The sequence below is a fragment of the Neopsephotus bourkii genome, unplaced genomic scaffold (assembly GCF_033783945.1).
Source record: "Neopsephotus bourkii isolate Nb327-2 ecotype Australia unplaced genomic scaffold, CSIRO-AGI_Nbou_v1 NB_1248, whole genome shotgun sequence".
Taxonomy (NCBI): domain Eukaryota; kingdom Metazoa; phylum Chordata; class Aves; order Psittaciformes; family Psittacidae; genus Neopsephotus; species Neopsephotus bourkii.
In genome coordinates, this window is record NW_026901733.1 from 4,728,481 (window position 1) to 4,755,341 (window position 26,861).

A 26,861-nucleotide genomic window follows, 5' to 3' on the forward strand; every position below is an offset into this window, starting at 1 on the left:
CAGAATGCTAGACTTTGCTTGTTAAGAACATCAGATGAACATCCCCCAAGGAGTTAACTTCAAAGTTAAGTACTAGGGAAAAAAGAAACAAGGTACAGAGTAGAGACTCGTGGAGCAAAGGAGGAATGGTTGTCCAAGAGAGGAGGTGGAAAGAAACAGAGATAGATAGACAGATCTGCCAGCAGCATCAGAGGCAAGTTAGTAAAAGCTTCATCAATGACATCTGAATTCAGTTCCTAAGCAAATGAACAGAAACTTCAAACTATCAAAGTGCTGATTTGAAGCCAATAATGACAATTTGATATGAGAATAAATGTATTTCCATGCCTATATCTGCAATACAATGTGAAGGTTTTCTCCCACAATGCACCAGGCACCATGCTAGCCTGCATATTGAGTAGCAAAGTTAATCAAATATACATACAGCATGAAAATCCAGTGTTCTGAACTGTAGTCAGTCAGTCCTCTAAAGAAGATTGAGCCTCTGGCAGTATTAACTGGGCACCTAAATTTGTAATCTGCAGTTGCATTAGGCTGTATACAATGTCTTGAAAATGTAGATCGAAGTCCTATACGTATCTGTACACATTATTCCAAATACATGGTTTCCTATCCTGTTTGTCCCACTCTGTAGAACAAGCCCTGGGCTGGGTAACCATCCAGAGCGTGTTCCCCTGCCATGAATACAAAAGGACAGTCTCTAAAAATGTGAAAGGGGTTGGGTGATGACAGTGGGATACTGGAGGAAAGCCCTTCTTTGACAGCAACTACAGAAGTCAATTTTCTCCACAAACTAGTGACTCCAGAAGAAGAGTTGCCCTGTGGGCACAGTTATTCACCAAAGCACCCTGCAGACTGGCTGTTCCCCATAATACTTCCAGGCATGCCTGCTCATGGATGCTGGGTCATGTCTTGAACTTAGGCTGTGGACCATGTCAGGGCTGTGAGACAACATGCCTTGGCTAAGGTCCCGGGCACTGCGCTCCATCCAGTGTGCAGGTGGAAAGAACATCAACTTTAACATCTGACTGAGGGTCCTGTGAATTGAACACTGGCTTTTTTGACCTGGTTTGATTAACTAGGAGATGGCGAATTTCTGGTGAAGTACTATGTTCATGCTTGTTACCCTGACTTGCCAGGGCTCAAATTTCCTGATTTCAAATAAAAAACCTCCAAACAAACAAAAAAAGCCCTTTTGTTCTTATATTTAGATTTAGCTTAATCTCCCAGCAGTCTGTCTCCTCAAATAACTGAATGAACTATGTCTAATACATGCCTCCAAATATTTTCATGAAGATAAAGAAAATGAGTGTTCTTTTCCCATAATTTCTCTACACAGTGCTTTTAGGTAAACATTAACATACACCTTGTGTCAGGTATAACTAAATAAACTGTACATGTAATTATGTCTGAGTTTAGTGCACCTGGTTTGTCTTTATTCTTCTTCAGTTCTATTTTCATTGGCCTGTCATTGAGCTCATTCTTACAGAATGTTTTCAGATTGGGTATCTATTTTCTAGAATAAGTCTGACTCCGTTGCTGTTTCAAATCACAGGAAATCCCTAGGTTACCTTGGTGCTTTATTTTTAAACTTGTACTTTCTATAATTTCTCCTCTGGTACCTTTGAATAGTCTTTGCTGTAAGGTTCAGGGGGTTTATTTTGTGTCAATGTGCCAAAACGTTAGGGAATTTTTAATTAGCTTCTTCAATTTACAGTAATTACTCTGTTATGACAGCACAATGTCTTCCCTAAGAGAAATAAATTGAATATTAGTGGGATCCCTAACAATAACCCCTTCTTCCTTCCCTGTAACCCTGGAGTAGTTTTATCCAGGCAAAGCAAGCATACTGCTGAGTCTTAACAAGTCCATACATACTTTTCCAGAGTTGCATATCCTTTAGGTGCAACAGAGGTCACTGAAATTCTCCATTGTCACAGTACAGAACCAGAGATAGATAGGAGCAAATTTGGAAGGCAGAAAGCTCGTTGGTTCAAAGGGATTAATTTAATTTCAACTCTGCTAATTTCAAGCCTTCTCAGAATATCTCATCTTTACTTTTCCTTGATTTGCATGCTTTTTTTTTGCAAAATAACATTGATAATACATCTTTGCTTCTTCATATCTGCAAAGGAATAGAGAATTGAATGTTATTTTTTTACAAATAGCATGCTCCTCAGGTGACCTGCCTGGTATTTTCTTGCATTAATTTGCAGAGTTAAATGCAAGGAACATATAAGGGGAAAAAGAAAAGACACAGCTGTAAATGAAACAAGGGTCTTCTCTAACTGTAACAACCAGGTGAGATTTTTAGAGCTGTCTTAACCTAATTCAACTATTTTGTTCTGAATAAGAGCCTTCCCGCATTTCTCTGATCCTCACTGTGTGTTCCTGCTCTTTCCTTTGGGTTAGCCCAGCTAATCATAGGGATGAACAGTGAGTAAGATTAACCTTTCACTAAAAGGAGCTGGTGCAGCTAGCCCAGACTACAGTACTTTTGGCTGATGAGGTAAGGTTAAATGGATTTCTGCCCCAATTAGTTGTCTTGTGCTTTTCTGAACTGTTAAATAACAGCCATGTGCAAAATGTGTTGGCATTTCCGAGATGGGTGAAGGGATTAAAATTTGTAAAGTCATTAGATTTCAGATTTGTTTGGAATTATATGTACTATAACAATAAAGTTATTGTTAGTCTTCCACTGAGCACTCCCATTTTGCTTCATAGACACCAGTAAAGACATTTGAAAACTTACTGTATTATTATTTATGATATGTACAAAGCAAATAGTGAAGAAAAGCCACAATAATAATTTAAACATACCCAGTTTTAGCACAGAAAGCAAGATCAAACTAATTAAATCCGTATTATCACTTTCTGTACAAATCCCACACTGTTCTTGTGTGCTCTAAATTCAAGTCCCATTAAATAAAGACCTGACTGTGCATATGTATGTATGCATGCATGAGAGCTGGGGCTGGAGAGAGAGGAGATGCAAAGAGTCCTTCCATCTCATGGGACTTGTTGCAAACCCCCTGTTAGCTGTAAGAAGTAATGGGCCAGGGACTTTTGTGCCTTTGTGCAGTGTCCAAGTGTAAAAACACAAGGGTAGTAGCAGTGCTGCTTCTGTTGTTTCCTAAAAGAGGTCTGGTAAAACTGGGTAGGTGTGAGGTAATGAGTGATTTGGCACAGAGCATTCTTCTATGTTCTGCTCTGAATCTCCAAGAGACATATTGGCTCAGCTGATCAGATTCCTTTAATAGCACAGCTTCCAGGTCTACACGTGCTGCTGCTTCTCTGCTCTATAGCCAATGATGGTCATGGCTTGAGGCCACAGTTTAACACTGTGTTCTCAGGAAGACTGGCATTTCTAATGTCGATCTAGTGTTGTTTTAAAAGAGAGACAAAGAATTAATGTTTTTCCCGGGGGCCCAGATTTCCTGTATACTTTTCAAACTGGTTGAGGACTTAGTATTTGCTAAAAGCTGTCAGTAAGGTTGTGACAACACTGCAACATCTCAGATGCAGCAGCCATGGAGCTAGTTGACAGAAATGTGCTGAAAAATGCCAGCTTGCTGAACTTGAAACATTGCCTTCAAAGGACATCCACTATTATTTGCCATGGTGAAAGCCAGGTGTTAGTCTTGATCATTTCCTTGTGAGTTTGTCTACCTGTTTGGGTTATTGAATGTTGCTGTGCCCACAAGAATAGACCAGATCTGCCAGACTGAACTTACCTGCATTCAGTTGGGTGACTGGATCGCAAATAGCACAAATAGGTGAATGGATGGGTGAATGAAAATATTGTTTCGAAGTATTTGGTAAGAACAGTTATGATGGCTTATTGCTCCTGTCACAGTTATTTTCCTTGAATCTTCTTTCAAGACAGTCACTGGCAAAAGTTACTGAAATCGGTATGTTTTATACCAGGCAAAAAGTGAATTTCTAGTACAGACAGCTCTGATTCCAGGAGGTACTTGCATCCAGTCAGGAAATAGGAGGAACAGCGTGCAACTTATTAAACTAATAAATTGGATATCAAAGAGTTACTTGCATAACCAAAGTTATCCATCCTCATATCATGCAGCAGATTTTCTAAAATGGGTAATTTTTCAAAAAGCATCTGAAGATGTCATCACCCTAATTTGGAAACAAAGTTAACACTGAAATGTATTGAAATATGTATTTGCTGTAAGCAGCTTTCTCATTTATAAACATATTTCTTCTCCCCAAACTATACAATAATAGTGGCAATGCAGAAAACATTCATTTACATTAGCTGTATATTTGATACATTTCTGCAGTCCAGGGTAGATGACTGTTCAAGGCTAAAAATTCAGTTTTTCATTATTAAAAAATACCAGTCCTTGCTATAGGTGTTGATGATTCAGTGAGAATTACAATTCTAATCAAAGCATAATGAGTATTTGGAGCCCGTTATAATTGCTGCCAAGAAACTATTTATTCAGCTAAAGAATTAATTTTTGTTTGTAAGCTCTTTCTTGTTCACAATAGAAATAAAAGTGTGTGACTTGGCTCATGAGCAGATACCAGTCTGGCTGTTTTACTAAGAGTGAAAAATAGGCATTCATACAGAAAGACTTATGATACTTAAACCAATTATTTATACATAACGTGCCTCTATAAAATCCAGAGCTTAGCTGCAATGAAGCTACTGGCTGCTCTTTTCCTAGAAAATACCATAAGAAAACAGACATTTCACACAACTGTAATCAATTTACATCATCAGGAAAAATAATCTGACTTGATATGAAGGGTCTTTTACTTACTATCTTCTCTAAATACAAAAATATGGGAGTAAATTTATCAGGCAGTCTTTTAATTTTCAGAATAGCAGGCAGTTTTGTGCAGAGTCTGATGGTTGGAAAAAGGCAAAATCTTCAGAAGAACATTGCAAAGTAAGTTCTTTTCAACCCGAGTCATTCAAGACATGCAGTTTGCTGTCAGTTGGTATAATGGAAAACATAGCTCCATGAAAGGAAAAGACATCAATGAAGATAAGAATGTACATGATGACTACACTAAGGGCCTTAGTAAGGCAGAGGACACCTTAGTGGCTGTTTATTTTAACAATGTCTGCTAGTACTGTACTTTCCTAATTGGATGGGATATCCTAGTTTAACTCAGATGGCAATTTAGCCCTCAAATTCATTATTCATATTGAGGTAAGAGGCCATGGTAGAAGGGATACCTCATATGATCAAATCTTTCTCCCATCATACAGTCACAGAATGGTTAGGGTTGAAAGACCTTAAGTTCATCTAGTTCCAGCCCCACTGCTGTGGGCAGGAACACCTCACACTACCAAGTCGCCCAAGGCTCTATCCAACCTGGCCTTGAACACGGCCAGGTATGGAGCATTTACCACTTCATTAGGGAACAAAGAAGTTATATACAACAAAAGAATAATGCATAATAATATACAACAAATATAATTTTATATGATAAGGGAAAGAAAGGAACACAAAAAATGCCCATCATGACATAGGCACAAATGTGCCTACGTTTGGCTAGTTTTTCTTTTTGTATAGTTTGGCTTTATCTATGCAGTTATGCTTAACAGAGAAAACTTTTATATTAGGGATCCAAAGTTTCAAAGCCTTTACCAGCTGCTAAAAGAAAACAGGAATTTTCTGAGAAGCCTATACTTGTCCTAAAACAAGGACCTTCACTTGTTATCTTCTATCATATGTACTTTGCACTGAGGTAACTTATGTTAAAATATCCACGCAAAATGTTTGTGGGAATTAATGAGAATTTATGTGCATTGTATATCCAGGTAAGAACAAAATGTGAGAAAGGCTGCTTTGAAGTTATTTCTTATCCCAGTAAAATGAGGGATGCTGTAAGGCTGCTTTTTATTTCAAGATGTCCTGCTGTTTGGGTCATATCCTAAGTCAGTAAGAATTCTTCCTTTAACTTCAAGAAGATCAAGATTGGAGCAGCCACAGTAGTCTTAATAAATGTAAATCTTATTAGAAATACCCTCTTTCATAACAAGTGCCAAGCTGTGCAAAGCTCCAGGCTACATTACCTTACAACATTGACTGAAATGGCAGAAGAGTTTACCATCCCCACTAATGAATTTTTTTAATTGCTCTTTGCAAAGAGGGTGATACCAAAACTCCAGTGAGAAGCAAGTTAATCCTCAAATTGAAAATACACTAACAAGGCTTAAATCAAATTAAACATATATATATATATACACACTCACATATTTTTTGGTTGGCACTGTTACTTTCTAAACCAGTCTAGAAAATGCCAGATCTTTTTTCTCTTCTGTTTATCAGTCATTGAGGGAAAAGTGCTGCTAACACTTTTGGAGTATGTCTACTTACTCATTACAAACAAGGACATAAGCATCAGAAATTAAAGCTGAAACACACCATCAAGTGTGTTTATCACCCTATCAGCTAAGGATACAGTGACAAAAGAGAAGCATAAAGGGATTCTTGGATGCTAAGGACCATTCCAGTGGTCTTTCTTTAACTTCAACTTCCTTTGGGTTGTTACTGAGAAATGAAGCTGCCAAGAGCCATTATATGCTTCAGTCTTCCTTCTTACCTCAAGAGATGTGTATCCATAAAAGTGGATGCTAGGATCATAAGGACAATAAAAGGGTGTGAGCATAGGAAACTGTGGGAGCTATAAGATGGAGACTACAGGATCATTTGGTCTTAGACCAGCCTTCTGAGATGCTGTGGGATCAAAATGATCACCAGTATAGATGGCTTTCCAGACTGATGGTGCCCAAGCCTGCACAAGTGCTTTAGCTGCCGGGAAGGTCATTGTGTGAATACTTTTACTGGCAGAAAAATTAGTGAGAACTGAGCCAGAGGAACATGGCATTCTACCAGCCTTCCTACAGTCATGTCTTGGGAAATTCAAGTATGCCCAGTTCTCTTACAAAGAGTGGGTGCCCAACTGGGAGACAGATTTTTGTTGGGGAGATAGATATAATAAAGAGGGAGTTTACAGTAAATGTGAAAGGTAATATGATGCTTTCATTTTCAACAAAAACCCAAGTGAATCAATGCAGGTTAATCCTGAGTCAGCATAATTTCCCCCCACCCCCAAATGTGAAATTAATTCATATTGGAATTTTTAAAATTTTAATGTAATTTATTTTCTTATTGGAATTTTAAAATTTTTAATTTATTTTCTTTTTTCTGAATTTCTGCATTTTCTAGTAAGAAAAACAAATATAGCTGCTAATTTTCTGAATTGTTTACAGTCTTGGTAGAATAAACAAGTACCTATTATCATTTATCTTCTCCAGTGAAAATATTTTGAGTTAACCAAGAGGTCTTTGAAGTCTCTAATCTGTTTTCTAAAGAAAATCATGCTAATTCAACTACTTGCTCCAAGCTAGCACTCATGCATGGAATAGCAGGAAATTCTTCAGGATGTTACAAAAATATGCTAAACATATGACTAAAAGAAACAACCACTACTTAGGTAATTGGCTCAGCTATGACAGGTTAACTTTTTTCCACGCTCCTATTACATACAACAGAGTACCTCTCTTTGCAGATCTGAACAGTAATCAGATACAGCTTGCCAGTGAAATCATAGACAACCTGTAGAACCATAATAAGACAGTAACAGAATCAGAATAAATCCATGGGAAAATATATTCTCCTCTTTTAATTTAATTAAAAAAATACATACCTAAAATAGATTGCATGTCTCCAGAAAGGATAGACCTGATTCAAGCATGAGGTCAAAAAACTTTAGGTTTTGGGAATGTTTGGATATTTTATTTGCATTCAGTTGTCCCTTTTTCTGCCATGGCCCCAGATGGTCCTCTTGGACACAGGACTGACACACTGAGTGGACCAGGGGAGATCAGAACATGACCTTGTCCTCAAGTCTGAGCTGAGTCCACAGCACCACTTTTGTGCTGTCTAATGCCAGGAGACTTGTACCCACCGTTTCAAGTAGTGTGTCATGCAAAGAAAGCAACATAAGGTTTTGTAATTAAAGCTTGATTCTGATCAGCTGTAGAATAGGCTTCCACAAGCACAACCCATGCTCAGCTGACCACAGAAGACCATGGCAGTGAAGGAATCACCTGGATGGCCTAGAGCTTCCATCCTGGCTCCTGGATATGCTTTGCCTCATGAAGAGCCACATTAGGGGGAAATGTGCTGTTCCTGAACCAGATCAAGGTTTGGGAATGGCAGACATCCTGGAGGGGAAATTTCCTGGGAACTCTTCTGTGCATACAGCATATGAGTACTTGGTATCATGCTATTGAGAAGGAAAAAGACACAGCAATTAGATGAGGCAATTAGCCATTCTTCAGACAGAGAATCATTTCAGAAACGTGAAAAGAGGACATGGAACTATTGGAACAAGTCCAGAGAAGGGCCACGAGGATAATCAGGGGACTGGAGCACCTCCCGTATGAAGATAAGCTGAGAAAGTTGGGGCTGTTCAGCCTGGAGAAGGCTGCATGGAGATCTCATAGCAGCCTTCCAGTATCTGAAGGGGGCCTATAGGGATGCTGGGGATGGACTCTTCATTAGAGGCTGTAGTGATAGAACAAGGGGTAATGGGTTAAAACTTAAACAGGGGAAGTTTAGATAGGCTATCTTTCCTGTTAGGGTTGTGAGGCACTGGAATAGGTTGCCCAGGGAAGTTGTGAATGCTCCATCCCTGGCAGTGTTCAAAGCCAGGTTGGACGAGGCCTTAGGTGATATGGTTTAGTGTGAGGTGTCCCTGCCCATGGCAGGGGGGTTGGAACTTGATGATCTTAAGGTCCTTTCCAACCCTAACTCTTCTATGATTCTATGAAATTCCATCTCTAGCACCTACACAGCACCTACTGGAAAGAGTGCAGGTAGTAGCATCTTTTTTTTTTAGGTAAGTCTTGGTTTTCAGGTGCCTTCCAAGATTGTCATCAACCTGTGTGAAAAATGAGACTGCAAAATCCAGATTAATTCTTTAGTTAAAATAATGACACTCCCTGATTTTGAAACTGCTGCTCTCACCGAGCTTTGTCTGGCTCTACCCACAAACAAACAGTGCCAGAGAATGAACATTACCAAACAGCAGAGAACTTTGGTCTGTAAATGTAGAAATTGGAAATGGGAATTAAAGTAAGATGAATCACCAAAATCTGGAGGAAGAGATACTTATTGAGATGAATAAAAGAGATATTTCAGCAAAAGTCAATACTAGGAGTCATTATCCCAATCAAATTATGCAATAGTTTTCTCTATGTGGGATCAGCAAGAGACTAAACCTAATTCCAGCTGAGCAGAGGCAGCCAATCTAATCTTGTTTACACATGATGACATCATGAGTCACAAATACTGAGGAAAAGAGGAACACGAGATAATAAAATGGCCATGAGGATTAGCCAGATCATGAAAAAGAACAGAAATAATTTAAAGTGGATGATACAAGGCCTGCCTAATCATCCTCTAGTTTTATCTACTAGTACATTGCTTCGTATCTCACCTTATACAGTGAACACTAAGAAAGTGGAAGCAAGCAGACAGGACTATGGACTTTCATTTAGCAGGGACATTTTAGTGTATGAGAACAGGTACTCTGTTCCGAGCAAAATCTCCCCATGCTGGAGATAAATACATGCTTAAGAGACAGGAAACTTTAACTGCCCTTCATGGAATTCCCTTATGATCTTGCTGAGTTGCTGTAGGAAGGGAGAAGACCAGGGAGTTAAGTTCTCTATGCCAAGCTGTCTCTGGGAGGTTAACAGGCAGGCAGAGACATCTATGGAGAGCACCAAGACTTTGATGGGCATCACTATTCTTCTTAGTGCCCTCCCAGCCCACTGGCTCTGCCTGCTACTCATTGAGCATAGACTCTCTGAGGCCAACAGAAAAAGCCAGGTTGTTCACAAGACAGAAAAAAACATTCCAGATATAAGTGCAGGCTGAGTTACATTTTAAACCTACCTTCAGTCTGCTCTGAGGTATAAGGGGCTGTTTTCACTCCTTTTCCCTTTGTTCATACCTAAATCCTCATGGTACTGGAAGAGCCAACTTCCCCTTCCACATAGGCACAGGGAGAGCAAAACAGAGAGGAAAGGTCATGAAGAACCAGTGGGCTACCAGAGCCAGGTACACCCTTGCATATTTCCCTTTTTTCTTGGACAAATATCTGAGCTCCACTCCACAGAATATTCAGTGCCTACAATGTTTTGACCAATGTCCCTGTACCATCACTATGGTGTTTATTTCTGCTCATTCTTGAATTCAAAATGTTAATAAATAAAGGAATATGTGGAAGTGTTTTCAGGTAACTGTGCTTTACTAAATAAAAATTACACTAGCAATTCTTAAGACTGTTTAATACTCTGTAAAGCATAACAGCAAATAATAGCACCGTAAAGAATTTGGAGAATCTAGGATTTTTTTTGTATGTTACAACATGTTTTTATAAATGGGTAATGTTTTACCTTACTGGTCCTTTATCTCACTCATGTTCTTTCCAGAAATTCTAATTTGTAAATTAAAATATACCAACTTCAGATGATCATCAACTTTTCTTACTTTAGCAACTTGTGCAGGGAAGTAAGTTAGCCTCTAAACATGACAAGTTTATTTGTTCATTTATTTATTTTTAAATTCTAATTAGAGAAAGGAAAAGGGTGTCAGGAGTCTTTAGTGATTCACATTTTAACAGCCAGGTTATAATTTATTAATTCCCAACTTATAAAATTTTCACAACCTCTTTCCACAGGAGTCCAAGAACAACTCAAATTTATTTATTGTTTCTACGTAGGGTGTCATTAAATATTTGTTATCTCCTAAAGTTCGTTGGGAAACGGGATTATTTTCCACATCAAATCACACCAATGCTAATGGGAAAAGCATTAGATGTTGACCCAGCAAATTAAACTGTAAAATATGAGACTCATTGTTATTATTACATACAGACACATTTTCTGTGTTCCTTATTAAAACCATCTTAATCAAACTCATTGTATTTTAGTCATGTTTTAAAATACTCATGCCAGAATATAAAACACATGAATATATAAAGCGAACAAGTTCTACTTGAATATGTTCAATTTAACTTTATAAAAAGAATTTTCCAATTGGTCTCCTTTGACATTTAAATTGATCACCTACCAAGAGAAAAAAACCACCACACTGAGAGTTGTTTGTGCTTTCCTTAAAGCTTCCTAAGATACTGCTTCTATTATATTTTCCAAGGGGAAGAAAATAAAAGTCAATTCTGCATAGATTAAGCTCATCTAAAGAATATTTCTGAAAATTCTCATTTCTAAGTCTTTTTATTATATTGCCATTGTTTCGTTAAGAAGGATGAAATTATCCCATCATGGGGCTCAATGTTCTCTCCCTCCGGTGGTTACTCTTGCCTGGGAAATTACTGGGGAAACTCCTTCTCCTCTGATTCATTTATGGATCTGCACTCCACAGTTTGCCCTAATTCACAGAAGTCTTACTGGGACAAGTTCATTTTTAATGTTCGAAAACTAGAAGTAGGATTCCTGATACTATCTGCAGAGTCCACTTGGTGGGTGGATGTCCTGTCTTTATCACCAGTGGAGACAGAATTGATATAGAAACTGGGGTTTAGTGGATGATTCATCTGGCCAAGCATGGATATTTACCTTAGGATAGGAGGGATCATGCTCTGTGTTGTGGTGACAAACTCTGCTGGGTTTAAAGAGAGTCTGAGGTCTGGCTCAGACTGTGTTTGCAGATATCACCTGTGAAATCAGAACACGTGTTCCATGTTTGCTATTGTTTTATGTATGTGGCAAGTGGTGAGGGGTTGAGGGCTTTATCTTCTCTGCTTTTCTGATTAGAAAACCAAATTAATTAATGACAACTAAAATGTTTAGCACCAAAGACTCTTAGTAATTTTGTTTTAGGAACCAGCAGATTACTACAGCAGACCCAACTCACCTGGGGTTACTCACCCAATTCCTGCTAGAAACACGGAGCTTTCCCTACATACCAATTCCTGATCAAAGGATACAAATGATTGACCCTTTATGGTACCTCCCATTTACAGTACACAAAGCCAAGATATTTGTTTCTGTGCCTCACGGTGCTCCTCTGCATGTGAGGAAAAAAACTGCAGCCTAAAGGGCATCTCCATACTTCCTAATACTCCAGACATACTGCAGCTGGAAAATTCACTTGCCACAGTGCATTTGGCCTCTTTTCACACACCACACACTTGGCACTGAGCTCTGCCTTCACTGTTTTGGCTATGGCACTGGTCAGCACTGCTCTGTTCTCCCTGGTGTTGAGATGTCTCTTCATCTGCTCATTCATTCACAATTCTACAGATGCACAAACATCTCACTTCTAAATCAGGGTGTGAACCATTTGCACTCTAACACTGCTGAACATTTATTTGCTGCATTAGAGCAGCACTCCCATCGCTTTCTTACCGAATGCTTCTCAGACTTGCTAAATTTTGCTAAATTAATCTCTCTTCTTTAAAAAGCTGTGCATTCCCACTGCTACTTGAGACTAGTATTTTTGCAAGCCAGACCCTTAATTGTGACAAGCTGCAGAGTTTGTTAGGAATTTTGCTATAGGCTCTGAACTGAGCTCTCAGTTCAAGGTTTGGTTCAGCAACACGGGGCAATGAGGATTTTACCTTCCTGATGGTTGATCTCCTTGCCCAGGTCCCAAGGAAAGGCATCACTCGCCATGTTTTTGGAGCTTTTAAAGAAAGAACTAGTAAGTTCTTCTGTAATTTTCTGTTAAATAATTGACTTTATTACATTCAGAAACTCTACATAAAGGCTTTACGCACCCATGTGTATGTATTTTCCACTAACAAGTGCCTACCTCTTGAAAAATTAGGTGGAAATTGAGTATTAAAATTTATAGTGGAAATGCAGGTACAAGAAAAGACGGAAGAGTCAGTACTGAACCCGAGCTAAGGAGTCAAACCATGAGGTCTCAAAAGCAGGTGTTAGGGAGCAGGTAGAGGAACGAAACAGGAGCAACTGACTGGACTATGTCCATACTCCATAAAAATTCAAGTGAAAGATCTAGTGTCTGCATCCTCACAGAGCAGGCTGGTGGGCATCCAGGAGGTAAATCTAGGCCAGATTCTGTTGCGTAGGCATATTTTCACACTGCACTCATAACTGGTAGCTTTATAATCCCCTGACCTTCGTGGTAAAAGCTCCAGGAAAACCCTCTGGAATTTAGCCACATACGTTTGCTGTAGTCACAGGAGTAACTTCTGGCGTGAACACTTGCAGCTGAGGCACAGCATGAGTCTCCAAGCAGAGGAGTAAAGTATGTCCTACCCTTCCTACCTGAAGACCTGAGACATACGTAAAAGTTGCACACCGGTTTTGAGAAAATGCATCCAGAGAGGCTGTGTAATCTCTGTCTTTGAGATTTTTGTTAAAATCTCAAATTTCTTTATATCAGTACTTGGCAGGATGCAGCTCTGAGCAACCTGCTCTAACTCTGAAGCTAGACCTGGACTGAGCAGGAGCTTGGATTAGAAAACTAGGAAGGCTCCTTCCTGTGTAAATTTTGCTATGATTTTAGAACCTTGTAGTTCTTTTGGGGACTAAGGTTCTTTGTTGTACTAGACATTTGCCATTAGAGTAACTTGAACTCATGAACTCTGATGTAATGAGACGTGCTACAAGTGGCACATTGCTCAGACCAGCAATCCAGTCTCGGTGCACGCACAGAAGAACCTCCTGTTGGCATTTAGCTAAGACATTGAAATATACATGAATACCTGCCTTGCAAAGAGCAGTTGCTGTAGTGTCAGCAGCAAGTTGACAAGGTATCGAAGCACAACAGCCAGATACACAGTACCATAAGCAGCCTTTTCCAGAAAGGAATCTTACCAAGAAGCCAGCATGGGGTCAGTGACCAGGCAGGCCTGCCAAGGCATGCTTTGCTCAGTGACACAGACTCCATGTGGGTCACATGTCCCACTGGCTTATGCCACCACCTTGGCTGCTATCCCTCCTTCTGTCCATCACCCTGCAGCCCTCGGACAGCCAGCACAGAGTGTACAGGAGGGACACACAGGGTTCTAAAACAAAATAATCTCTTATAAAAATAACTCGGGAGACTCCTCACACCAAAGCTGGAAATAGCAGAGAAAACACCTCCCATGCTGATTCAGAGGGGTCTGCGTGGCAGGGAGGAACTTTTGCTTGCTGAAGCTCCCAGTTGTCACTTTGCATTTTGACTACATTGCTGCAGGCTCCCTGAAGCTGTAACTGTTCCCTCAGGGGCACTGCGCATTTACCAGCGATATAACAAGGTGATCCAATCAGCCATTTAACTCAAGTGGTGTGGGGAACAATACTGGAGATAAGCGGTTGAGGTAGAAGACAACGGTTAGATGTGTCGCAGTTGGAGGAAAAGAAGAGCCTGAAGGAGAAGTCCTAGGAAAGAGGAAGGGGCAGGATGAGAGCATGTGAAAGATTAGTATGAAAAGGGATGCAGAGTCTTGGACCATTTATGTTAGCATATTTACTGAGAAACAGCAGTGCCTGCTGAAATTCAGAACCTGCTCCAAGCAGGATACATGTGTCATCTGTGAACTTGCGGTATACAGGCTTCCTAGTTCAACCTCGTGGTACCCAGGAGAAGCGCTATAATATTTTTATATCTTATATCTTTTTATATCATGAGAGGAGACAGAGTGGGCAGTGGTGAGGGAGTGGAGAGTTGTCGTGCTCAAACCACGACAGGAGTGTTGATCAGTCAGGGCATGGGGAATATCAAAATCTGTGTGTGCCTTACAAGGAAGAAGAATCTGGTTAAGATGTTTTTTTCCTTCTTTTTAATCCCATAATAGGTTAGGGGCAATATTACTTTCTAAGGATTTTACCAGAGGAGCTAAAGAATGCACTCCTGAGCCCAAATTTTTCTTCTGTAGTTTCACAAAACATATCAAAGCACCAGGGTATCTGATTATTCAGCCCCTGCTTTGGCATCACACAATACAAATGAGTGCCACACAGCATGAATTGAAGATTCAGAGAAAAAAAGCTGTTGGGGTTTGATAGTGTTTTGAATCTTGCAGAAATCTAAAAATACCAAATACAGCCGGCACATGTGCGGTAATTTAGCAAGCAGAACATCTGGGAGCATTCTCAAACACTCCCCTTTTCTGTTACTTGTTATGCTACCAGAGAGCAGCAAAGTGCAAAGGCAAACTTAGCGGATTGCTGTGGTGCTTCTAAGTTCAGATACAAAACATCAAAAACAATAATGGGGAAAATTAACATATCCCAGTTTACAGCCCCCATTTATTCCAGTCTTAGAGGATGCTTATGAGTGCTGTGCTGCATTTCTCTTTAGTCTCTGGATGAACTATTATACTCATTGTATATGCACATTTAAAATGCGTACATCGGTATTTCCCTTATAGTGTGATTTAACTGAGACTTGTGGAATGCTTTGCAAACTCAAAATGAACTTCACATAATGAGGTAGAAATAGTAATCATGTCACCCACCACTCAAAGGCATCACTTTTTTTTGACACAGTACTTGCTTTTGGTACAGTAATGTCAGTGTAAAAAGCTTCCCTGTGACTCAAAAGTGTCAAAACAGAGATCCAGGTCTAAAATAAACAAAGCAGTTTTGCTGTTCCATAGATGGAGTTTTGCTATAGACTCAGTCATTTAAATTTTGCTCATTTATATTGCACAATCTTATTTAATAAGACTACTTAAGGGAGTAACTACAACTGTATGTGTCTGGGTGTGCTTAACAGGTGGGGATCAAAGAGCATAGCATCTGCACAAGCCTGTTTTCAAGGGGGGTTGGAACTTGACGATCTTAAGGTCCTTTCCAACCCTAACTATTCTATGATTCTATCTTGCAGCTAATTGATTGGGTCTTTTCTTTGGGTAGTGCTTTTCCACACATCATTAGGTAGGCGGTCAGCGCTATGTCTTGGAAAATAAATACTCATGGAAATAATACTCAGAGGACAGATCAACACAACCCCCCCCCCCCCCCAGTTCACATTTTTTGGGCTGTAAGTAAACACATTGCTATGGAGAAGACCAACAAAAGAACTTCTGAATAATATCTGCTACATACTTGTTTCAACAAATGAATGGCTTCAAATTGCAAAGGGATGAAGACAAGATAAGAACATGAAAGAGGATCCTGTTTGGTACTGGCTTTGGCTTCCATATAGCCAAAAGGTAATGCAAGAAATGCTGTCATCCTGTAAGCTGAAAATAAACCCTATTGGAAGAAGCCATATCAGTAAATGCTGACAGTATAAACTGACTTGACAAGACCTTTGCTGACTTACAGAGTTAAAGAGGAATCATATACTAAAGGTATAACTTCAAAGATACACTTTTTCCACACCAACATCTTCCACATGCTTACAGACCAAGTGGAAATCCAGTCATCCTTCTCCAGTGATGGATGCTCTGCTTTTGCAGGCTGGCATGTTTACATAGCCACTGAGAGACAATAACAGAAGCAGCAAAGAAATAACAATACCCATGTCCGTGTAACTAGACAGATCTTGTATTTGAAGAGAATGCATGTGCATGTTTTTATGTTCAATAATCAGAATCAGTGGTAAATTTGCACAGACCCTGTGAGCCACCACTTAGCAAAATATAGAACAAAATCATAGAATTGTTTATGTTGGAAAAGACCTTTAATATCACTGAGTCCAGCCATTAACCCAGCACTGCCAAGTCTACCACTAAACCATGTCATGGCCAGGGTTGCAGTTTTGCTTTCTCGGTCCCCTTCTCCTGAATTGAAAATAGAAATAAACAAGTAACATTTCCTTTCTTACCCCTCCACCCCCATTAAGGACACCAAAGTGGGATCAGTGCAAAACTAAGCAATAAATGAAGTGGAATATTTTGGGGGCATCAGGTGCTCCATGTCTGGATCATCTTTAAAACATCCATAGGGAGAGTTGCAGGCCGGCTGCAAAAGCTGAAGAATGGCCAGATCACAGGATTTGTAATTAGAGTGAGTACATGGTGCTTCCTCACTGAAAAAAAAAAGAAAGATGAGCAGCTGTCTCAGCAATATTGGAGTCAGTGAGGACTCCCAATGAAATCAGATGCTCGTCTGCAGAGAAAGCAAGTACCGTACATCCATCAGCTGGGCATGTGTCACAGCTAGTTGAAGTGAAACAGCTTCTAGAAAGTTAAGCTTCCTCTGAAACCTCAGCACATCTATTAATAAGGGAGAATGAAAAGAAGGCTAGGAAATAAACTAGAAATACAAGCAGTAGTCACCTGAGGCTGCACATGATTAACTTCACTAAAGCACATTACATGCTTCTACAAGGAGAAAAATTCAAAGGAATACTTTATTGCGTTAGATAACAGTAAAAATAAACTGGTGTGGCTTACGTACCCATGTGTAACGATTTCAAGACTCAGACAATTATTTGGGACCTGGGTTTTATACCGATTCTATTTTGGTATAACTACGTTTATATTGAGATAAGTTTCAATGGAGTAATTGCACACATCCATCAATTTAAACAGAGAGGCTCCCAAGCTTTTGTCTAAGCTCTGAAAAAAATACAAGCGTTTGTCTGCAGAACTCAGAGTTCCAAATTTTATCCTGCACCATGCAAATATTATTTTACTGTTCCAAAGTGATGTCTTCTAAATGGTCATTAAAGGAGCCTGGGAGCCAGGATAATAACCAACACAGTTTTCAATAGATGCTGACCCAAGGGGTCTCAGAGATGAGGAAATTCACACAACTGGGCCTTTTCTGTGTCTGCTATTAGCCTTATGCCTCATATCTATTCTGCATAGCAGACTAGCTTCGCTCTCACTCCAGGACCCCATCTGCCAGACATAACCGGTCACTGCCATAACAGCAGCTATCCCTTGGAGACAGTAGGGACAACATGTACCATCTCCTACCACATCTCAGCTGAGACCTGCTGTTGTCACCGCTCAGCAAGGAGCAGCAGTGAGAGGCACAGACCCACAGACCCCCCTTCTTGCCTCACATACTCTTTCTCATCACGTTCAATAAAGTCTCATCACCATTTTGAACTATGACTTGAAGACCTCCTTCGCTGCCAGCTAAGTGGGTCGCATAACATGTTGACAGCTTCATCCACCTGCTGGACTCCCAGAGCAGGCACAAGGGGCAGGGGTGCTAAGTACTGGGGGTTTCCTCTGAAGCTAAGCAAAGGGGCTAGCGTTGAGCAGCAAAGATGATAGAAACATCTACCCTCTTTTTTTTCTTTTTAACCACAGAGAACTTTTATTGTGTCTGTGTTTCCATAATGTTTCTAAACAATATGACCAGAAAGTGAAACAGAATGAAGTTGAATCTAATTTAAAGTGCTTTAAAAACAGGTAATTGGCAAAGCAGACTAACACAATTATGTGCCTGCAGGATGAGGTGCTTTTATTTCTCCTCAGTGGGAAAACAGACTTCCATGCAGTACTGTGCCTCTTCCTCTTGCAAGCAGAACAAGAGAAGTAACAGCATCAGACAACTGTTACTCTGCCTTGGAACAGACACTGTTTCCCAGGCAAGTGAAATTGGTACCGTTCTGCGAATATCAGATAGCAATTAATCTGCTCTCCCTCCACAGCTAGATCCAATGGGGCTTCCATCTGTCCACCCTGAAATGCATGGCAGGCTGGGATCTGCAGGGAGATAAGCCATTCTCGCTGTTCCTCCTCATGCAGACAGCATTGCTGTGAAGACTTATGCAGCAGAGAGAGCCTGAACGGACCATTGTAGCCCAGCCCTGCCCTTCTCTCTCCTGGGAATGGAGGATTTTCTCAGCAGGACTATGCCAAAGGGCTTGGCATGTTCTCCCTTTTGGTTGCATAATGCAACTGTTCAGACACTGGTGCAGGGACATAAGCTGGGCCTGAAGGCAGAAAACTGCCCAGAGCTATGACAACACATGTACTGTGTACAGACTCTCCCATCTGAAATGCATATGACAACAGACCAAAACACAACTACACAAACATAGAAAAAAACTTCCTGACAATTTATATGCTTCCTGAGGATGGCCAAGACCTGAAATTAAAGATTTACAACCTAACAAAGTTACTGCTCCTCCAGAAGAGAGTGTCAGGCTGTCAGTCTCGGGTCCAGGGACAGGTGAATCTCCCTTCAGGTTAGCTATGGGAAAGCTCACCATTCACCAAAGTGATCAGCCTAAGCTGCCTCTGCAGCTGCTGAGGACCAAACAGCAGCACTGTGGGGTTACCACTTCCCCAAGGGTTGGGTAAGTCACCCTTCTAGAGCTGACCTTCTCTCACTTGTCAATGACTGGTTCAGATTCTGGTTCGGATCAGATATCAGATGTTCCATGTCTTGGACTAGAGGAGATAAATCCTTCCTCTTCTTCTGATTGAATCCAAGCTTCTATAGCAAAATTTCATTTCTTTCACTTCTAGTTTTTTACCAGATCAGCATTTTGGGTCTCAATTTGGTAAGCTTTGTAGTAGAATTTTTGCACAGTTTTTTAATTAGCAGTTCATATAAATGGTACTAATTAATTACATGTAATGAATTTACACCGCATGTCACAAATATTAGGCTTATATGTTTCCAGCAGAGCAAACATTCTGAATTTCCCAGGCAGACAGCTGTCTTCTCACTCACAGGTCCACTCATGTGGTCCACTCATGTAGTCCACCCAACCCTGGCAGCAGGCCTAGCTTGCCCTCTGTTACAACACCCCAAAGCAGCAGAAGTTTTCTGTGAACACAATACAAAAACTTCATTTCCAATGATCTAGTGATGCTGTGCTCTAACTGAATTTTCAAAGTCTTTCATAGTATTCAATCCTGCAAACTGTTATTCTATACTCTTAACGAAGCTGAAAGATGAGCTTATAAAGTTTTCTACATTTGCCTATTTTGCTTATAAAAAGAGTGCATAATGGCATATGTTCTTTGAACCAGCTCTTAGCAATTAAAGTTGTTTGTTAATAAAGGTTTGTTGGTTTAATAATACAGACAGAAATGTGTAACTGGGCTATGCAAGCAAACTTAAACACACGCTTCCTTACTTCATTTGTAATACATTGCAGAATATGTTATGAAAAATTCTTTAAATATATGAAGTGACAAAAGAATGCTATTAATATTTAATTAATAACTAGAAGATTCATTATACAGTCCCGTATTTTGTAAATTCATTGATATAAAGTATCATAAAGATACTACATAGGCAAGTTAGCACATCTATTTTGATAGGCTTGCTTACAGGAATGATTTTTGACAATAAAAGCATTTGCTGCAGTGCTGGCTTTGTCAGCGTGGCACTCTTGCAAAATACAATGGAAATCGAGAATGCTGAATTTTAACCTACAATACAAAACCAGACTGAGAAGACAAGTCAGAAGTTTGTAAAGAAAATCCAATTGAGAGAAAAGGCTTTTAGTGAGACATTGCAGTGAAGGCCAACATACATTAACCTAGTGAGGATTTGTTCCTTTGCCCAATAAAAAAAGGGCATACCACAAAAGCACACTGCATAATCAGCTGAAGGAAATGCACTAGTTTGTTTTCTGCTTGATGAATAATTAACATGCATTTAATTAAGAGGCATTCAATAGTGAAGTTTTTAGCCACTTCTATATACGTTTCAGCAATTAAGTGCATGCAAAATAGCTTATTTTGCAGAAAAAGGGTACTAGTTGGAAGCATCAGCTGTGCTTAAATATAATGCCCATTATATGTTACCATTTTGTGACTAAAAAGAACTTTAGTTGCAGAAGAGTACTGCAAAAACTCTGTATCCTCCAGCACTGAATTACATAAAAGTGAGCAGAATCCAACTGAAATTCAATTAAAAATGAGATAAAGCAGAAGCATAGACCTCACTTATATATGGGACTTCCTCCAGCTTCATCCTTTGCATTGTCAAAACTCAAACAGACGGAGCAGAAGGAGTGCATTCAGTTCTGAAACTGAAGCCAGAACAACAAGCAGAAGATCCAGGCAATCTGCTGTGTTCCTCACAAGGAGAATTTACAAATAGTGGGAATGTTTTTAATTGTCCGTCTCTCACAAAAAGAAAGGAAAATAGCTTAATGGCAATGCAAACTTTTAAAGTCAGACACATCTAGGAGTATCACCTTCATAGTCAGTGTACAAACAACAGGTGTAAAATTTAAGGCACCAAAAACTAACATACTGTAAAATCAAGAGGGTAAAAAACCCAAGGAAAATCAAACTGAGAGCAATACTGGGGCAGATCTACTCTGCAAGTAGCCGTAGATCCATTGAGTGATATGGCATGAAATGTTTTCTTGGGAGTTAATGAAGCCCAGTGCCCTTCTTATTCACCCTTTTTCCGTACACCCTCCAAGTTAGGCCCTACAACACATTTACTTGTGGACTCTGAATATTTTGTCCACACGATGTGCGTTGTTGATAGACATACAAATTGCAACTCGTATTCATGCTTTAGTTCATTTAATTCAACAGGCAGCTGTGAACCTCACTGACTTTCTAAAAGTAGATGAGCTAGGCCCTGAAGCTTCATAAAATCAAACAGGTAACTAAAATCTGATTCAATAGTCTATGGCACCTATGACATACCCTCTCTCCCCTGCCAGCAATCAGTGCAATTTCCTTTCTTCTTGCTAGGTATTACTCAGTTATCTCAACGCAACATTGTCTGTGAGGACAGGTTTCTACCATTTGTAAATATGTTGGGTTTTGCAGCTCTCCTCAGAGCAATCCTCCATGTAGTAAGCAGGCTCCAAGGTGCTCCACCACATCAGAAACAGTAGGTACTGACTGAATTCTAAATTTTGATTGCTTTCCAAGGAGTAGGGAAAGAAAAACAATTTCCCCAAACCCTACCCTGGACATCTATTTTGTCACAGCTATGTTGATGTATAATCCATGTGATTCACATATTTACTGTGGCATGGGTCAAAGCATACACAGCTAGTATACACGCAACCTTTTGTGCCTAAGCAAATGCATATTGAAAAGGGAGCAACTATAAAACCTATATATTTAAATGTGAATATTATAATATCATCTTCATAATTATCATTCCCCTTGCTAGTTTCCAAGATGCTCTGGGAGGATCAAAACACAGCTGCTTCCCTACTGAGAATTTTCACACTTATACCAGCCCCAGGTTTGTTTCCGTCCCGGCCAACAGACGGCTCGGAGCTGCTGGTCCCTGGGCATGGCAGAGCTACGACTGTTGACTGTTACTTTCAGAAGAAGGCTAAAAACTGACAGGCTGTTTGAATACAACTAAAGAGGAAAAAGGAAAAGGACTTCACTCAATCCAAATGATGGTCTTGCAAATCTTGACTGTTTTCCTTTAAGCCAACTCCAACTAGCAGGTTTTTTCCTCGTTTCTACAAGAACATCAGCATCTGAAACACCAGTGTAGGCTTAAGGAGAAAATGGATTTTCACCATATGAACTGTATGCATAATTTCCAGATAGGAAATGGCATGTTACTTTATTCACATACATTCACATTCATTTATTCACATAAAAAATAGTTCATATTCTCAGCTATGATTGACATAAGGTATGAAGAGGATTTCTTCTGCAAAAAAAAGCAAACAAATTACAAGGAGTAGGAAGCAATAAGGTTGTTTATTAACACTCTTCTATCTTCACCCTTCTGCCCACCCCATCACCCATGAAATGGCATTCCAAATCCTTGACACAAAATGATAATATATAATATCAACCATACGTTCTCTGCCATTCCCATCTGAACCTCCAGCACTGCAAATGTAGTCATCTTCTTTCCACAGTGGGAAATAGCAAACATTCATACTTGTGCATTACCTTTATTTGGCACTGAAACCCCTGTGAAGTAGAAATTTTGCCATTTAACACAATCCCAGCCTCACAAAATACAGCTTTTTGAAGGATAAAGAAAAGCTTACAGTTTCTGAACATGTTTGAGACACTTTACTAGCATTCTTGCAAAGCTCCTGTTTGAATTGCATGATTATTCAGGTAATGGAGGTTAACTACCCTGAGCAATAGGAGGAAATCAAGCTATGATCTTACATGCACAAATATGCATAGATTGAGGTTCTTTATTTAGTTTCCTGAAAGATTATTGGCAATGCCTATAGTAACGCCTATTTTGTTAATTTTAGCTTTTATTACAGCCATCTCTAGGAAACAGCAACATTCCCAGAGATACTCCTTGAGCAGAAAAGAAACTACTTTCATGGAATACATTTCTTGTTGCAAATTATTTACCCGAGGCAGAAATGTTTATCAGCCGCTCTGATTTGGTGGCATAGCACAAGCTCCTGCAGCACGGTGAGTTCAACAATTAAGTGGTTGCCCTGTTTGATGTTTAAAAAACACATTATACAAGTGGTGCTGAATGCAAAAATAGTTGTCAGCCATTTACATCAAGGGACAACATCATGCTCCTTTTACTTGTGCAAGTTCTGGCACTGAATGAAGCCAGACTGATTTATTTTTTTCTTTTTCCCATGGTTTGGGTCAGAGATCAGAAAAAAGAAGTGTAATGAAAAATCTGTCAAAGTAAAATTCAGTTTTGTGTTACAAAGATCTCATAGGCTATGAAGAGCTGCAGGAAACTCCAAAGATTATCGGATAGCTATGTTGGACTCAGAAGGTGAATTCCCTGTTACAGCAAGGCATGGGGAGGAGAAGCAATACCCAGTTCCTCAAGGTTCAGTAAAAACGGAGCAATTGTAATTAATCTAAAGTGACTCGTGATGCAGTATCACTGTAGCACAGGATAGATGACGGGGAGGTGTTCCCAGGAGAAAGGAGTAATTTGGTGCCTCATGGAAAGCGCTCAGAGACATGAGAGAGAAGTCTTGACTTAGCAAATGTCACAGTCAGTATAGAATGACTAGAGATGAGCCAACGTCCTGCTGGTGACACCAAGGACAGGATTCCCTCTTGCCTGTTTACAACTGCTAGACACAAAGCGCTTTCCCTGATCCACCAGTTAGGGAAAATTCCTCCCCTACCAGCACTATGCCCTTCCTCTTTGTTTTATAGATTTTAAAATAAACATGTCAAATGAGGAAAGAAGTGTTCACGTGTTTCCAGAGCTTGCAAGAAAGCTTGCAAGGGTCTATGCCAGCTAGGTCATTTCTGTATACATGCTCATGGCACAGAGGATTTGCGTAGGTGCATCCCCAAGGGTGAAACTTCTCAAAGGGATGCAGAGAACAAAGATGGGGTGGAGGGAGCGGGCAGGGGCAGGGAAGCCCCTGGACACCTGAGCTGCATGCAACAGGCAGGCCACGTACAGATGGCCCAAAGGGAAAGCCATCAAAGCACTGTGAGGGACATCAGTGCTGATGGTGCAGACTGCACAGCTCAGCACCGTGTGGAAGCAGCCACAGGTCAAAATAGCAGTTAGGGGTTATTGCCCTGCACTGTGAGAAACCGGGATCAGGTTCTGGTGGGGTTTTGGTGATCTGTTCCTCCCAAACGTTTTTAATATAAATGTAATCTTTTGTAGAGGTAGATGTGTGATGCTGCATGGAACTTAATTAAGGCTGGCCAGAATCCAGACCATCTTGGTCTGTGGTGGTTTCTACTTCTGTCAGCTGAGGAACATTGGATGGGTTCAATACTTCCACTGGGAGCACTGACACACATGCCAGGTTGTTAAAGGAGGTGCTGTTTGCAAAAAGGCTCTTCCCCGTTGAATCCAAAATGGATTGTGAAAAGACTGAGTAGTGTGGGGAGTCACTGAGCCACAGGGTGTTTCCCCTTTCAGAAGAAATGCTATATATTATTTCCAGTCCTCATAGGCTTGCTGGCTGTTTAACCAGGTGAACGAGAGTGCCCTGATCCTGCCTTTGAAAAGCTTTGAAATTAAATTATGGTATGATATGATGGTGTGATAGCAAGACAGAATGGGTTTAGAGAGGAAGGGCAGGGAGAAATCAACAAGATGCTCTGTTGTGCCTGTTACATATATATGGATATAGTTGTGTGTGTATATTTATGTGTATGATCTACATGCAATTTATACAGAGAAAGACTTTATTTAGCTGTTCAACTTTCACTTCCTTTGCCAGAAGCTGTCTGTGCATTTGTAAGTGTGATTTTCCACTGTTTTCTGGTGGCAGGGCCTTATGACACATGAAGAAGTGTCTTTTCTAGCCCAGAGGGCAATGTTCCTGCAGCTGAAGTCAGTGTCCTTAAATTTGGGGCCTGCTCACAGTGATCTCTCACCCAGAAGTTTTAGGTTACGGATGGTAACTAATAGGTTTAGGTTACTCTCATGTGCTTGTGGCAGCTGTCACAATCAGCTGCAAAAGTACCTATCTTTCAGCAATATCAGAAGCAATTTAAGTAATATCATCAAAACCAATTAAAACAAATAACTAAGCATAGAGAAGAATGCACTCAGCCTAAGATGCTCTAGCAGACCAAAGCATCTGTGCACCCAGCTGTTTGATGTACGAAGCAGATGTGACAAGATGTTTGGATCTGGTGTTGTTTATGTATCGGGAGATTTGGGCTGGATGGATTCACAGGTTATTACAAATGTCCTCATTTATTCTTGCTTGTTCCTATGCTGTAGCCTAGTCCAGGGGGCAGACACACAGCATACAGAGAACCCAGGGAGTAAAAGCTCTGTGTGAAGCTTCTAATTCTGAAAACAACTTTTTTAGCTCTTATTGAGAGCATGTTCAGTAATACGGAATGCAACAAAACCATGCTCGGGGTCCTTAGGTACTTCTTAATCACCAAAATTCCCACAAGCTTAAATGTAAAGTGTTCTGACTCATGGGATTCTACAGTATAGATCTCCTAAGATTTGGGATTTCCATTCAAGCACTGCTTTTGGAGTCAAGTGCTTTGTGAGGATCTCATTCTGCCCTCAACCTCTTAGCCCCAGAGTTTCTATCTCTTCTGGTTGCAGAGAAAAGCCTGAAAACATAACCCATATTAAGTCTCAAACACCAGACGGCAAACAGAAATACACAACATATATTTATTTATTTATTTTAATTTCCTGATTTTTAACACTTAGAGTTGGCAAAATTGCAACTGGAATTTGGTTTGAATGAAGCCTGAGGGATGAATGCCAACTTGTTCTCTCTCTCTCTTTCTGAAGAAAAGCGATGCCTGGAAATGCCTGGAAACGAAGGGCCTGATTCACAACTTCCTTCCAGGCAGCTCATGCTGCCTTACCCTGCCTGTAAGCCTAGATCCAAATATTCATGCATATTCCAAAGCAGGTCCAAATACAAACAGTACAAATAGTCTCTTTAGAACGTACTAACCTCAGGTCCAAACCACTTGCATTTGTCATATGTGAAATCTGGATCTATTTTAAATAAGGTCATCTCTGCTGCAAATACATCTTTAAAATCTGTGAAACAGAATACACAGAATAATCTGAGGATGTATTTTTAAAGAGAATCTTTCTCTCCTGTTTTGTCTTCTCCAAGTGTTGCCACGAGTAATATGGTGAAGCAACAACTGAAAAAGCACTGCTTATTCTCTCTGAGTAAAATGGCTTCTGAATTCACATGCCTGGATGGCAGTGCTTCCTCAAAGCCACCAAACACTGGATTTCAATGGAAAAAGAAAAGCTAGTTCTGCTATTTTCAAAAATTCCAGGAATTTTAGTGAATGTAGGTATCTACCAAAAATGTCCAGTCTGTTGGTGTGTCTACCAATAACTTAATCCCCTCTTTTTGGATCAAAGCAGGTTAATTTGTTAATTTCTTTTTAGTTAATAAACCACCCCCAGTTCTCTATGTATCCAGTTATACCAGAGCACCAAGGGTGAATTGTGTGTGTGCATATTTCTGCCCTGCCAGCAGTTCTCCTTGCCCTGTTCAAGCAAAGCAGGCTTACAGTTTGCAAAAGACAGTTAGCATGTCTCT

General features: G+C 40.1%; 1 long non-coding RNA gene across 2 annotated transcripts; it reads right to left on the bottom strand.

Moving 5' to 3' along the window:
• Positions 1-1,790: 1,790 nt before the first annotated feature.
• On the bottom strand, positions 1,791-26,764 carry LOC133218367 (uncharacterized). 2 transcript variants are annotated; one of them, XR_009727113.1, is made up of 4 exons: positions 26,253-26,764; positions 22,695-22,815; positions 16,386-16,458; positions 14,327-14,410 (listed from the first exon to the last, which is right to left on the bottom strand). It is a non-coding gene; the product is annotated as an uncharacterized LOC133218367 (long non-coding RNA). The 2 variants fall into 2 exon arrangements; XR_009727114.1 differs by lacking the exons at positions 14,327-14,410; positions 16,386-16,458 and adding an exon at positions 1,791-2,125 and having other exon boundaries at positions 26,253-26,760.
• Positions 26,765-26,861: the final 97 nt, after the last annotated feature.